The sequence below is a fragment of the Ctenopharyngodon idella genome, chromosome 16 (genome assembly GCF_019924925.1).
Source record: "Ctenopharyngodon idella isolate HZGC_01 chromosome 16, HZGC01, whole genome shotgun sequence".
In the NCBI taxonomy this organism is placed as follows: Eukaryota; Metazoa; Chordata; class Actinopteri; order Cypriniformes; family Xenocyprididae; genus Ctenopharyngodon; species Ctenopharyngodon idella.
The window spans coordinates 18740320-18753896 of NC_067235.1; positions in this window are offsets into that span (position 1 = coordinate 18740320).

The following is a 13577-nucleotide window of genomic DNA, read 5'->3' on the forward strand; positions in this document are numbered from 1 at the left end:
ATATATATTGGCAGTAGCAGAGCAGATCTATTCCGCCAATTCCAAATTTACATTGTCATATCCATTACCATGCTAAAAATCTTCCGCGAGTTATCATGATAGAAATATTAATATGATTATATTAATAAAATATTTTATTTATTTTCATGTTTTTTAGTAGCATGACCTCTGTAACGATGTTTTTCCTATGAAGAATTTGATCAAAATACACTCAATAATATTGAGTGTAGTTCACAATAATATTGTGAACTATTATTGCAACTGTTTTCTATTTTAACATTTTTAAAAGTCAGTATTTTCCAGTGATGGCAAAGCTGAATATTCAGAATCTGTTACTGCAGCCTTCAGTGTCACATGATCCTTTAGAAATATTCTAAGTTAGTGTTCAAGAAACATTTGTTATTATAATTACAGTTGAAAAATGTGTGTATTCAGATTGAATATGGTTATGGTTAATGGTTATGACGTCAATACCATGACCATTTCTAAATGATTAGTTTCCATGAATGAGTGTTTTTTTTTTTTTTTTATAATATGATGAAATCATATCAGTGACGATGATGCAAACTAAATCTTAGATTGAACCACCTCTACTGACAGTATTCATCACAGTTTGATTGGTCAGCTTAGACCCTTCCACACTATCGACTCTTTATCTCTGTATCTCATTATCACGGCCCTTTCCACAACAGCATGCTGACCACTGCAGAATGTGCAGTGACTGGCAGTTGATCCTATATAGTGTGTGGGCATGTGTGCACTAGGGACGGGGGTGGAGGTTTCTGAGTTTACCTCCAGGGATGTCCCTTCTTCAGCAGAGCTCTCAACTCTGCCTGCCAGGCATTGGTGAACCGTGGCATGGGGGGTTAATCATATTGTCCCCTGACGTCTGTGCTGGAGCTCTGAGAGTGGAATGGAGGAGCATTTATGGCCTCTCCTATGTGTGTTAGTGCCGCATGAGGGGGCCGCAGCAGCACGTGGTCATCACAGATTGCACTCTTATGGTGCTCGGGAGATTACACTGGAGGAGAGGTTGTGGGTAGAGGCAGAATTTTGCCTGAAGCGAGGAATGTTTTATTTTTTAAAGTTGAAGTTCTCTCTAAGATAAGTCCATCACGATGATGGAAGAACACGTTATCAGCACATAATGCGACTGCGTGTCAGTAAGAATTTACCACATGTTGAACACAGTGTTAATAGACTGTTAATTTTTTTGTACCAAAAGAACTAGAAGTTGATTTTGTTTTACTTTATTCATATTTCCACCCTCTTTTTGACACCTTTAGAATTAAACTACCTTTTCCCTGCTATTTTTATTTTTAAATTTAACATTGTTCATCAAACCCTTTTAATTAAAAAAATAAAATAAAATAAAAGGTTTGATTTTTTTTAATGATGTGACCCCTTTAAAGTTCAAAGGAACAGTTAACAGTTGGCAAAGAAGAAATAATAGCTCAGTTACATTATGCATGATTCATATTTAATCTTTAAACATCAATATTCTTATAATATTTTGTAAAACATAAATCAGCAATGCCAGTTAAATCTTTGAGCTTGCTATATCTATGAGCTCTTAATATTTTGACAACAGATAATGCCTTTCTCTCTTGTGCTGGTCTTCACACTTATTTAAACAGCGTAACACACATAACACACACACTGAAATCGCCAACTGTAGAACTGAAACCCATCCAAACTCACAGCATGCATGGGGATTTTCACACATGCCCAGTTTCATGACTGGACAGTAAGCTTGCAGCCAAAATGTGACACTGCCTGTATTGATTTACTGTCATTCACGCAGCAGGTGTGTAAATTGGCTGCAGAATGGTAGTTGTCAAAGCAATGACATGCTGGGGATGCCAGGAGATCTCAGGGAGGCAAAAACGTGGCATTCCAACAAGTGTTGAAGGCAGTGCATGAATAATACGAAGAATTTGCAAGTTTTTTGAGGTAATTTCTAGTAATTTTAGGGGCACAATCTATTTTGTCTCGTCTTGCGCAATCCAAGATTTCCTAATTTATTCTGTGTGTGTGTGTGCGCGCCTTTTTGTGATTTATGAGGACACAAATTTGTATACTGACATGGGTATTACACTGGTATTACGACATAAACATTAAATATATGAGGACATTTCATGAATCCTCATATTTAAGATAGTTTTAAAAACATACTAAACAATATTTTATTAAAAATGTAAAAATGCAGAATGTTTTCTGTGATGGGTAGGTTTAGGGGTAGGGGTAGTGTAGGGGTGTAGGGGATAGAATGTACAGTTTGTACAGTATAAAAACCATTACGCCTATGGAATGTCCTCACTTTGATAGCAAAATAAACCTGTGTGTGTGTGTGTGTGTGTGTGTGTGTGTGTGTGTGTGTGTGTGTGTGTGTGTGTGTGTGTGTGTGTGTGAAGTAATGATGCAGAAAATTCAGCTTTTCCATCACAGGAATAAATTACTTTTTAAAATATAGTTTTTTTTATTATTATTATTATTATTTTTTATTATTGTTATAATAATGTTTCACAATATTACTGTTTTACTGTATTTTTGATCAAGTAAATGCAGCCTTTCATTTATAGGACACTTCAAAAACATTAAGAAAATCCTACCAACTCCAATCCTTTGGTAGTGTATAAATACCAGTTCACACTACAAATACATCTCATAAAAATATATATATTTTTTTGATTTACTGAATTATTGAAACATTTTTAAGACCCTCCATTCTTGTGTTTTAACTCCTTTGCAAGAATTCAAGCATTAAATGAGGGCATTGCACTGTAAAAATAAATGAATAAATAAATAAATAAATAACAATAATAATAAATTGTTGAGAAAACGTAAAAAATCCAAGGCAGTTTGATGCATTCAAATTTTTAAGTTTGCTCAACTATTTTCTTAAAGGGGTGTTATAATGCCACTTTTACAAGATGTAAAATAAGTCTCTAATGTGCCCAGAGTGTATATGTGAAGTTTTAGCTCAAAATACCCTACAGATCATTTTTTATAGCATGTTAAATTTGTCGCTTTTTGAGGGTGAGCAAAAACGCTCTGTTTTTGTGTGTCCCTTTACATGCAAATGAGCTGCTGCTCTCAAAAGGGGGCGGAGTTTCAGGAGCTCCTGTTAGCACTTAGCAGCGCCTCACATTACCTCACGCAGACTCACTGAAAATGTCAGAAACTGTTCAGCCTTTTATGTTCAAAACGGAGTCGGACAATGATGGAAACACTCAAGAAGAAGTGACAACATTTTAAATAAAACAGGACGCTTCTGAACGGTTAGTTGATGAATTTATGCTGCTGATGTGGGGTTAACTATCGTAAAGTTATTGATTAGCATATTCTGTCATGATAATCTATAAATCGCTCGTGTGGGAACTGTTGTAAGATCCTACAGAGCCATAGAATATATGCTGCATGAAGATAGAACAGGTATAGTTTCGTTTAATTACGGTTATAACTTTTCATGTTGTCATCTTGCTTTTATGACATACTATTGCATTTGTTTTACGTACTGTGATATCTCCGTATGCATAGAATTTTCAGTGCTGTAACTTTGCAGATACTGTTTATGCTCAAGCAGCAACATTACACACTAACTAAAGTTGAAAAAGTGAAATCGCAATGAACCACCCCTTTAATAATTGTACTAACTGTACTTTATCCATTTGAATTTGTTTGTTCACTAAATGCAAAATGCTTCATTTAGCCAATTAATTTGTCAAGACAACATCATATTTCATGTTCAGCAGATTTTCATTTCGTAACACAAATTGTTTTCATAACTGTATATGTATATAGTCTTATAGGAAACTTAATATGTTAAGTGAACTGTGATATCTTTGTTTGTAAAGAAACATACAAGTCATACAAACAAAGGTATCCAGGATATACTTTTAAGTGGTTGAACATACTGTAGGCCTCAACACTTGACACACAATCGTTAAGAACAGTGGCAATCAACAGATGTAAAAAGATGAGCTCTTTACATGACAACGCAACAAATAACTAACAATAATGACCAAAAATTTTATTAAACAGTAATAAAACAACAACAAAGCAAACAGACCCCACACCAATTTAACTGTACCCCATCAAAATTTAGAAGCATTAATGCGTAGACTCTTCATCATGTTATGTCTGCAGTTTATGCGTTAGCTAATGTAGAAATGGCTCAGAATGATTAGTGAAGCTGTAGAACACATGCTAAGTGCATGTGGTTTGAACCTCTGTGATCTGCTAAGTGAATTGTACAGCAGACTAATTCATATCATTGTTCCAGGTTAAGCCGATAATTCAGTCCACAACACAACCATGACAAGTATTTCTTCAAGACTGAATGAGATCGAAAGAAATTAAGTCCAAGGACTTAGAGACCCTATCAAGGGCGTCTGTGACACAATCAATATGTGAAAGGAACGATGATGTTCTGGAATGGCCGTGATTCAGATTTTGCTGTATCCAAGGTCACTAATGAGCTTCGCCCATCACTGTTTTGCAGTTTCACCGACAGCATGACTCATAAACGCCCCCACAGCGGCTTTACATGAGCCCGCCATTCTCCTCTGCTGTCAGGTTCAAACAAACACCAGCGCAACGCTGTGAAAATTATCAATGTAGCACTCTGTTTAGACAAACAATGTTAAATAGACTAATTACAGAACACCAGGGAACCCTGGGAAACTGAATCGTGGGGTGGAGCCCATTCCAGGTTTATGAAAAATCTAGTTCATGAGATGAAGACCAAAGGAGACAAGACTGGGTGCTTGCATCATCTTTCAAATATTTTTCTTTTTATGTCAGACAAGAGCAATCCACTCTGTCTATCAAAATACTACCTACCAGGAGGGAGAATTGGCATCTGGTGGAGGCAGCAATTAATGTCTGCCGAAAGAGTGCTTTCCATCACCTCCCTTTAATAGCCAGCATGTGGAGTGCATCTCGGCAGATGTTACACGGGAATTCATTAACGCCCGTTACCAATCATACGCCTCCCTTGTAAGCTATTATCCACAACCCTGGGTATGAGATATATTCTAAATCCAGCACACAGCACTCCCCCGACAACTGTCATATACCACATAAAACAACATGTGGCGTTTGAATGAGTGGCCCTTCCGTCCCGACTGGAGAATAGTTTCTGGAAAGGGAGAGAGATGTGGGACTGAGGGTTTGCTGCAGTATTTTAAATACAATTCACATTAGAGAATACAATAGAGTCTTTGCATACGTTCACACCACGGTCCAAATCTGATGTGTTTTTTTCCTTCGCATGTGACACAGACATCAAGAGTTTATATAATGGACCCCAATTACTGTAACGATTCTGAACTGTAAAAAGTGCTTGTATAACTTGTAATTACAACGTGTAAACTCTTAATTTTCTGAGAGCTATGGCTTGTACCATGTGGGTGCTGTACCACTGCAGATTTAAAGGGTTAGTTCACCCCAAAATGAAAATTCTGTCATTAATTACTCACCCTCATGTCGTTCCACACCCGTAAGACTTTCCTTCATCTTCGGAACACAAATGAAGATATTTTTGATGACAGAATGCTGTCAGATTTCCTTCCATGGACTGCCTTTGCAGCTTACACTTTGAAGTTTCAAAAAGTTCATAAAGAGATCATAAAACTAATCCATATGAATCTAGCGGTTTAGTCCATATGGAAGGAAATCTGTTAGTAAATCTGGCCCCAAGTGTCTTTAAAACCCCAGCTAAGCAAGCCAAAGGTGACGGTGGCAAGGAGCCCAAAGTCCATCAGGTGACAGAAATTGAGAAAAAAAGAAAAAAGCTTGGGAGCATCACAAGTCAGGTTTGAGTTTTAATATTTAAAAAAAAAAAAATAAATGCATTCGGCTCCTTCTGCTTGAAGATCAGGTCGTCACGCCGGCATTAGGTGGACATGGAGGAGTTGTAGTTTGTCCACCAGGTTGAAACATGAAGGTAGAGCTGCCGTTTATCAGTGGCCATAAGCACAATGATCCTGATTCTTTGTTGCAGTCCTGGCTGGTCCTGGTATGACACATTCATAGCTGGCCATAGTGATCTGTGTTGAGGACTTTTCTAGTTGTTGAGGTCTTCACTGAAGATCTGTGCAGACAGCTTGTCTTGTCTAGTCTAAGGCCTTGTGTCCACCAAAGAGTTTTTAGCTAGCTGAAAATGCCTTGCTTCAGGCGCTTTAGAGCTATATGTGCTATTATACAGAATATCCGCGGAACTGTTACTAGTATCTGACTTTGTTTGTGAATATAAAAATGTAACATACTTGCTCTGGCACTAGTTTTGGATGATAAGATGTATATGCTTCTTGTTGTCATTTGTTATCATTGTACAAGCAGAATGTGATTGTTGGTTGGTGTGGTATTTGTCCCAACCCTGCGCCACTCTGATTGGACAGCTGGATAAAAAGTGACAGTGATGAGCACTGCGTTTTACCCAAAGTTGAACATTCTTCAACTCTCTGCGACTGGAAATAGATGCTCAGTGCCTCGTCACACTGCTGGTATTTTAAAAAATATGATAGCCTCAGGGGAAAAAAAAAAAAAAAGAGAAAACGCTTTGGTGGACACACAGCCTAATATAATAATTGTGATTTAAAAATAAGGAAACGGCAAAGATGTCAAATTTGGTAAATGATAACTTTATTTGTCCGATGTTAAATTAACTATTTATTGTTGTTGTTGTTTTACACAACAACATATATTTTCTCTGATCTTTTCTTTGGATGACAAAGGTGACATTTTCACTTCCGATTTGGTCTGAGCTGATTTTTTGAAATGTCAGGTCAAAATGAATCAGATTTTTATTTATTTGTCATAATTGCACTCTAATCAACATGCAATTTGAAGACAGCCTGCACTGTTTCATTAAAATTGCATCCATTTGTTTGTTTACTTCAGATGAACATGCCAGGGTAGGGTATTTCACACATTTAATTCATTTAGGAAGTTGCCCGTTCAAACCCGTGGCTGATAATGTAAATAACATAGCAAATTTAACTGAAAATATGAAAATTAGGCAATAGATAAATGTAGCCAGTGTTGCCATAAAACAAACCCATATGCATTTTAAAGGGACACTCTCCCTGAAGCAACCTGGGTTAAGTGCTTTTCTCAAGGGCACTATGACAATGCCACGTGGCTTGCTTCTTGTGGAGACCTCTAACTCTAACCACTAAACCACAGCCGTTAAAAAACAACGAGCAAAAAGCTTATTATCATTAACTAACATTTTTGTTAATTGAAATAAAACTGAAATAAAATATCAATATTAGATGAAAAACAAACTAAACAAAAATATAGAAATAAGCTTATGTTGAACCACTAAAATTACTAACTGGAAATAAATGAAAACTAAAACTATGGAGCCCCTAAAGGAACATGGTGATGGAAAAAAAAATATGAGATGGAAGGTGTGACGTCTCAGTGAGTCACTGTGTGTTTCTACCCGAGCTACAGGTGACTGGCAGACTGCGGGTGATTGGCTGACGTAGTGTTGCACCTGCACGAAATCAACACGCTTTCAAAAAGGGACTCATTCGAACTGATGGCGGGAGGAGACTTGGTGCTTGTTGGCGTTTGTCGTCTGTCATGAGGCTACCGGAGTTCTCGAGGGATATGGAGGTTGCGGGAGACCACCGCCGCACTCGAGGAGTTCTCGTTCTGATCCGCCTTCCCTAGAACAGATTTTTGGACCTTAATCTTTCGTTGGCTGTGTTTGTTTGAACTGGTTACACTTGTATCACTTACAAGCACATGCTGACATACTGACTATCATTTATACTGACTACTAAACATTTTATGTTTATTTCTTTAGTTTAATAAATTGGGGGGAAATCAATGCTTTTGCGTTCTCTCGCAAATCTCGCATGTCCCTTTAGGGCCTCCATATAAAACTGAACTGAACTAAAATAATAAAAAACTAAAGAATAATATTTAAAAAAAAAAAAATACAAAAGCACATGACAAAATTACTATAAACTGAAACTAAATAAAATACTAAAATAACACTGGGAAGCAAACAAATACAAGCCTGCCTGGTGGTTGAGTCCATTCAGGTTGAGGATGTGTGAACGCTGAGCCTCTTGGGTCCTATGAATGTCTTTTGAATTTATCCCTGTGGTTTACAGTAAGACGCGTTCTGTTAAGAATAGAGTTGTCAGTCATACTAAACACCCAATCCACTGTCAGATCAGACATGAGATTGTGCTGGTGACAGATGGGGAGAAAAAACTACCATACAAATGGCATAAAAGGAGAACCCACTGCGGAGCTATTAGTAAAACACACTCTACTTCATATGTATTCTTGTCTGTGTGTTGGCATACAGTGGCTCAGAAGAAGGGTTTAAGACTGTGTCAAATGCTGTGCTTTCAATCAAACAGTAAAAAGCAACAGTTGGAATGAAGTTATAGCCCATTTTATAGTGTATGTGTGTATTTTTTGCATGTGTGTACAGTGCGGCTGTCTGACAGCGTTCCCAGAGAGGCCACATGGGAACCGCTGTCACCTCTAATCTTCAAGACCATACAAACACCCCACAGTGCACTGAGCAGTGAGAGAGAATATGCAACCATGGTTGAGCTACAGCAGCTAAATAAGAACTTCAGAACCAATAAGGATTCTGTCAACTACAAAGTTCAGTTGGGATCACTGAATGATCATTTTTGGTAAGAGAAAGATCATTATTTCCATCATTCTTTCATGACGGGGGTACGTTTTGACTGGCTTTACAGTGCTCTTTTGAACCAAAATAGCTCACGCTAGAAGTGATTTATAGATATCTATGCCCAGTTTTCTCTGCAGGATTGTAAAACATTGCCACCTCAGGAAGTGCCTTATATAGGGCCACAGATATTTATTGTTTACATGAGTAAGAGTGCCTACATACCATAGGCTTTGCTACACTCTATTTAGGGGCGCTTCAGCCTGCTGTCTTTCATACCATCCAAAAATGCCATTAAGCTGTCAGACTCTTAAAAATGTGTGATAATGGATCTCTCCTCATGTGTGCTGAAAACAGCAGCTGCAGTAAACATGTCTGAGGCTATTTTGCACTGAATCCTCCCCTTACCAAGATTTAAAAAAAGAAAAATAATAATAATAATAAATATGGACCACTTGAACAACAAGACAAGGCAATGTAGCTGTTGTGGAAAAAACTAATAAAGAATACCAATTACAACAGCAATCGTTCTCCCCTTCGCCATGTTTAAAGTTTATGGCACTCCCAACTCGGAAACTCAGGTATCAAAATGATCTCTGAGAAAGCGCTCATATCCAGTTTCCAACTAGGAAACTTGTATTTATGATCATTTCGATAGCACGTGCAGGCAGCATTAACTTACATTAGCTTTTACATTATGTTGTCATGTTGCATATTTAAAAGGATGTTTATTTATTAGCAGTGTTGGGGAAAGTTACTTTTAAAAGTAATGCATTACAATATTGTGTTACTTCCTAAAAAAGTAACTAAGTTACTTAGTTACTTTTCATAAAAAGTAATGTGTTACATATTTTTGTTGTAAATTGAAAAAGTAATGCATTACTTTACTAGTTACTTGAAAAAGTAATCTGATTACATAACTCAAGTTACTTGTAATGCGTTGCCTCCAACACTGTTTATTTGTTCATTTACTTCAGTTACTCTTCTATTTTGATATAGAATTGGCTAGTAGAATATCATTTAAAGGCTTTATACTTGCAGCAGAATTGTGTGTTGGTAAATATTTTCAAGCATAAGCATAAATGGCACTGGGAACATGTCCTACCATTTTTTCCATGGACGATTTTGTCCTCAACACTTTATGAAGCCCTTTCTTCTGTTGAAAATGAGGAAAAATAACTAGCGGCAGGGATGTATCTAATACAGAGCAGGAGTTTTCTTTTCATTAGCATGATTTAATGAGTGGCGATGCCTACTGGATTTCTTCTCTCACTACTGGATATTTTGTTTTCAGTGATGTTATCCTCAGTGGCAGATCCTGTTGTACAGAAGCAATGTTCTCTCCTGCACAGCTCTCCGCTCCAGAGATATCACAAAATAAATAAATGTATAAAAATTCATCCCTGCTCCTGCATATACAGGACATCCACTGATATATATTTTTGTTAAATATAAATATTTATACTTTTTTAAAATAATTTTGTAAAAATATTTCTTAAATGATTGAATAATTATATTATTTTTTATTATTATTTTGTGGGATTAAAACCTGAAATTGTTTAAACCTTAAACCTGGCAAAAGTGTTGTTTTATTTCTTCTTATATTGACTTCAGTTGTCCATCTATCCAAATGTCCACCTAAAGATGGCATCCTAATAACACCACGCAAACTACATTGATTTCTTCAAAGATTCTCTCTGCCATAGATTCCAATTCATTTCAATTGGTGTGTGAAGTGATAAACAGTCGAAATAATGTCCCTGAAGTGCCGTAATCTGCTTAGAGGGAGAAGATGGGTGAAGAGCGGCGTTAATTTCATCAGAAAGCTGACTGACTGAATACTGGTGCCTGACGTTTCAGTCTGCTGGAGGAAAAATGACCTTCCTCTTCATATCATTATACACCAAAAAATACTCCCACAACTCCTCCTAATGAGAAAACTCCATTACACCCCACACAAAATCACTGAAACAAGTGTGTCTGCTTGTGTGTAATGGCGATATGCACGGTTGGGGAGTAGATAACAAGATAATTATGTTTATGGTGAGACGCCGTGCCCGCTAAACCTCAAACATTCATACTGTGGTTACACCACAGCTCCCACAATGCACCATTAGCCGCCTGCTCTGACCTACAACCTCTGCTTTGCCATAGAAAAACATATAAAAAGTTGCGAGACATGACTCACTACTCCCTCTTTACCAGACGCGTTCCTTCTTTGAATTTGTTCAATTACTCTTCTTTTTTTGAATAATTCAAGGCCACTGAAAAATTCAGAGCCCATTGCTTCAGTGTTAACAAGGAAAGCTACTCTGCGTGCATGGAACCATCATGTGCGCAGGATATGATGTCATGAGTAATTTATGATGGGACACCTTGTGGAAGCAGAAGGGGAAATGTTTGGTGGTCAGCTCAGCCAGTCCCAGACAGGGCACCTGTTTCTACACCTGCGTTAAATCAGAAGAGCTATTTGTCAACGTTTGCTCCGATATCATATTAATGAAGTTGGGAATGTGCAGTTATGAATTATGAAGGGTAATTCTGCTATAGTTGTAATACAGGACTTCTGGTGTACAAATGTATGTGGGGATGCGTCTGCAAACACATGCGTCAATGTCCCGAACGTCTGGGTTTTGAAGGCTCTAAAGCTGCAGGTGGTTACAAGGATTTATTTAGCCTCCTCACACACCCCAAACTTTAATTTGATTTATTGATCATTTTAAAGAGAAGATTACAGAGGCTTGAACTTTGTTTTTCTTCCCTGAGATTGGCTAACATTCTCCAGCTTTAATGGTTTCTTCTGGGTTATTGACTGATATATTATCCTCTGACTCTGAGAGCCAAGGTTTTCCGATGGTCAATTACTCTACCACTGTGCAACAGGATAGAGAAAAGAGAAAGACAGAGGGTGAAAGTTTCTTTCAGTGGTCTGGTGGTAAAAGACTGTTGTGTTTTTTTCCCCTCTTGGCTGAGCTATGACCAAAATCAATTGAGAAGCAAACATCTGATCAATACCTGTTTGACAGAGCTATTAATCTGTTTACCATTCATTGTATTAATGCAGTCACACTGATTTTTTTCTATTTTTGTAATTTGTTTATCCTTTGTGATTTCTAACATGGCACTGAATGTTACTTTTTCATACTTCTCATTGTTCTGGCTTTAAAAAATCTTTAAAAGTTCATTAAATCTGGAATTTATTTAATTTTAAATAATTTCATTTAATTATACATGCTCATTTCAGATATTTTTACATTTAGATTACCTTCGCCATCATCTATTGCTCACTTAAAGTTCATATTAAAAAACACAAAGAATATATTGTCAATACTGGTAATTGTAATCTTTAGAAAATCTCAAAATGAATATTAATTATAATGTTTTAAAGCTATTTTAATTTTTAGTGTTTATTTTTATTTTATTTAGATGGAAAATTGTATATCGAAATGTATTGTTTGCCATAACATGATGATAATTATATTGCCATTGATGGTTCCATGAAGAACCTTTAAAGGGTTGGTTCACCCCAAAATGCAAATTCTGTCTTTAAGTACTCACCCTTGTGTCATTCCACACCTGTAAGACCTTTGTTCATCTTCGGAACACAAATTAAGATATTTTTGATGAAATCCGATGGCTCAGTGAGGCCTCCATTGACAGCAAGATAATTAACCCTTTCAAATGCCCAAAAAGCTACTAAAGATGTATTTATAACAGTTCATGTGACTACAGTGGTTCAACCTGTTATGAAGTGACGAGAATACTTTTTGTGTGCCAAAAAAACAAAATAACGACTTATTCAACGACCTATTCAACAATATCTAGTGATGGGCAATTTCAAAACACTGCTTCATGAAGCTTTGAAGCTTTACGAATCTTTTGTTTCGAATCAGTGGTTCGGAGCCTGTATCAAACTGCCAAAGTCACATGAACCATTGAAATTTCGAAACATTTCAAAACACTTATGACGTGACGAAGCCTCGTTTACTGAAATCACGTGACTTTGGCAGTTTGATACACGCTCCGAACCACTGACTCAAAACAAAAGATTCGCAAAGCTTCGAAGCTTCATGAAGCAGTGCTTTGAAATTGCCCATCACTAGATATTGTTTGAATAAAGTCGTTATTTTGTTTATTTTGGCACACAAAAACTATTCTCGTCGCTTCATAACATTAAGGTTAAACCACTGTAGTCACATGAACTTTTTGAATATGTCCTTATACCTTTCTGGGCATTTGAAAGTGTTAATTATCTTGCTGTCAATGCAGGCCTCACTGAGTCATCGGATTTCATCAAAAATATCTTCATTTGTGTTCCGAAGATGAACGAAGGTCTTACGGGTGTGGAACGACATGAGGGTGAGTAATTAATGACAGAATTTTCTTTTTGGGTGAACTAACCCTTTAACATCAATAGAACCTTTCTACTGCACAAAAGGTTCTTTATAGTGGAAAAAGGTTCTTTAGATTATTAAAATGTTCTTCGTACTAAGAAAAAAAATGGTTCTTTTAAGAACTGTTTACTGAAAGTTTCTTTGGGGAATCAAAAATGGTTCTTCTATGGCATCGTTGCATGAAAAAACCCTTTTGGAATTTTTAAGAGTGTTAAAATGTACTGTATTTTCACAGTTTTTATTTCTAGGCAATAATGACAGGATAGGAACACCGGAAACTGTGTTTTATAGACATTTGATCTCAGACAATAAGATTTCATAATGCATGACTTCTAATTGTTAATAAATTGTCACATAAACTTCAAATGTCAAGTGAAGGTGAGAGTTTATCTTCCTTTTTGCGGCTCCAGTATGCATGAAAGCCTTGCAAATGACTATTTATCTATTATGTGGGGCTTGTCCTGTCTTGTTTATTGCATTATAGCCATGTACATTCAGTATTAGACACAGTT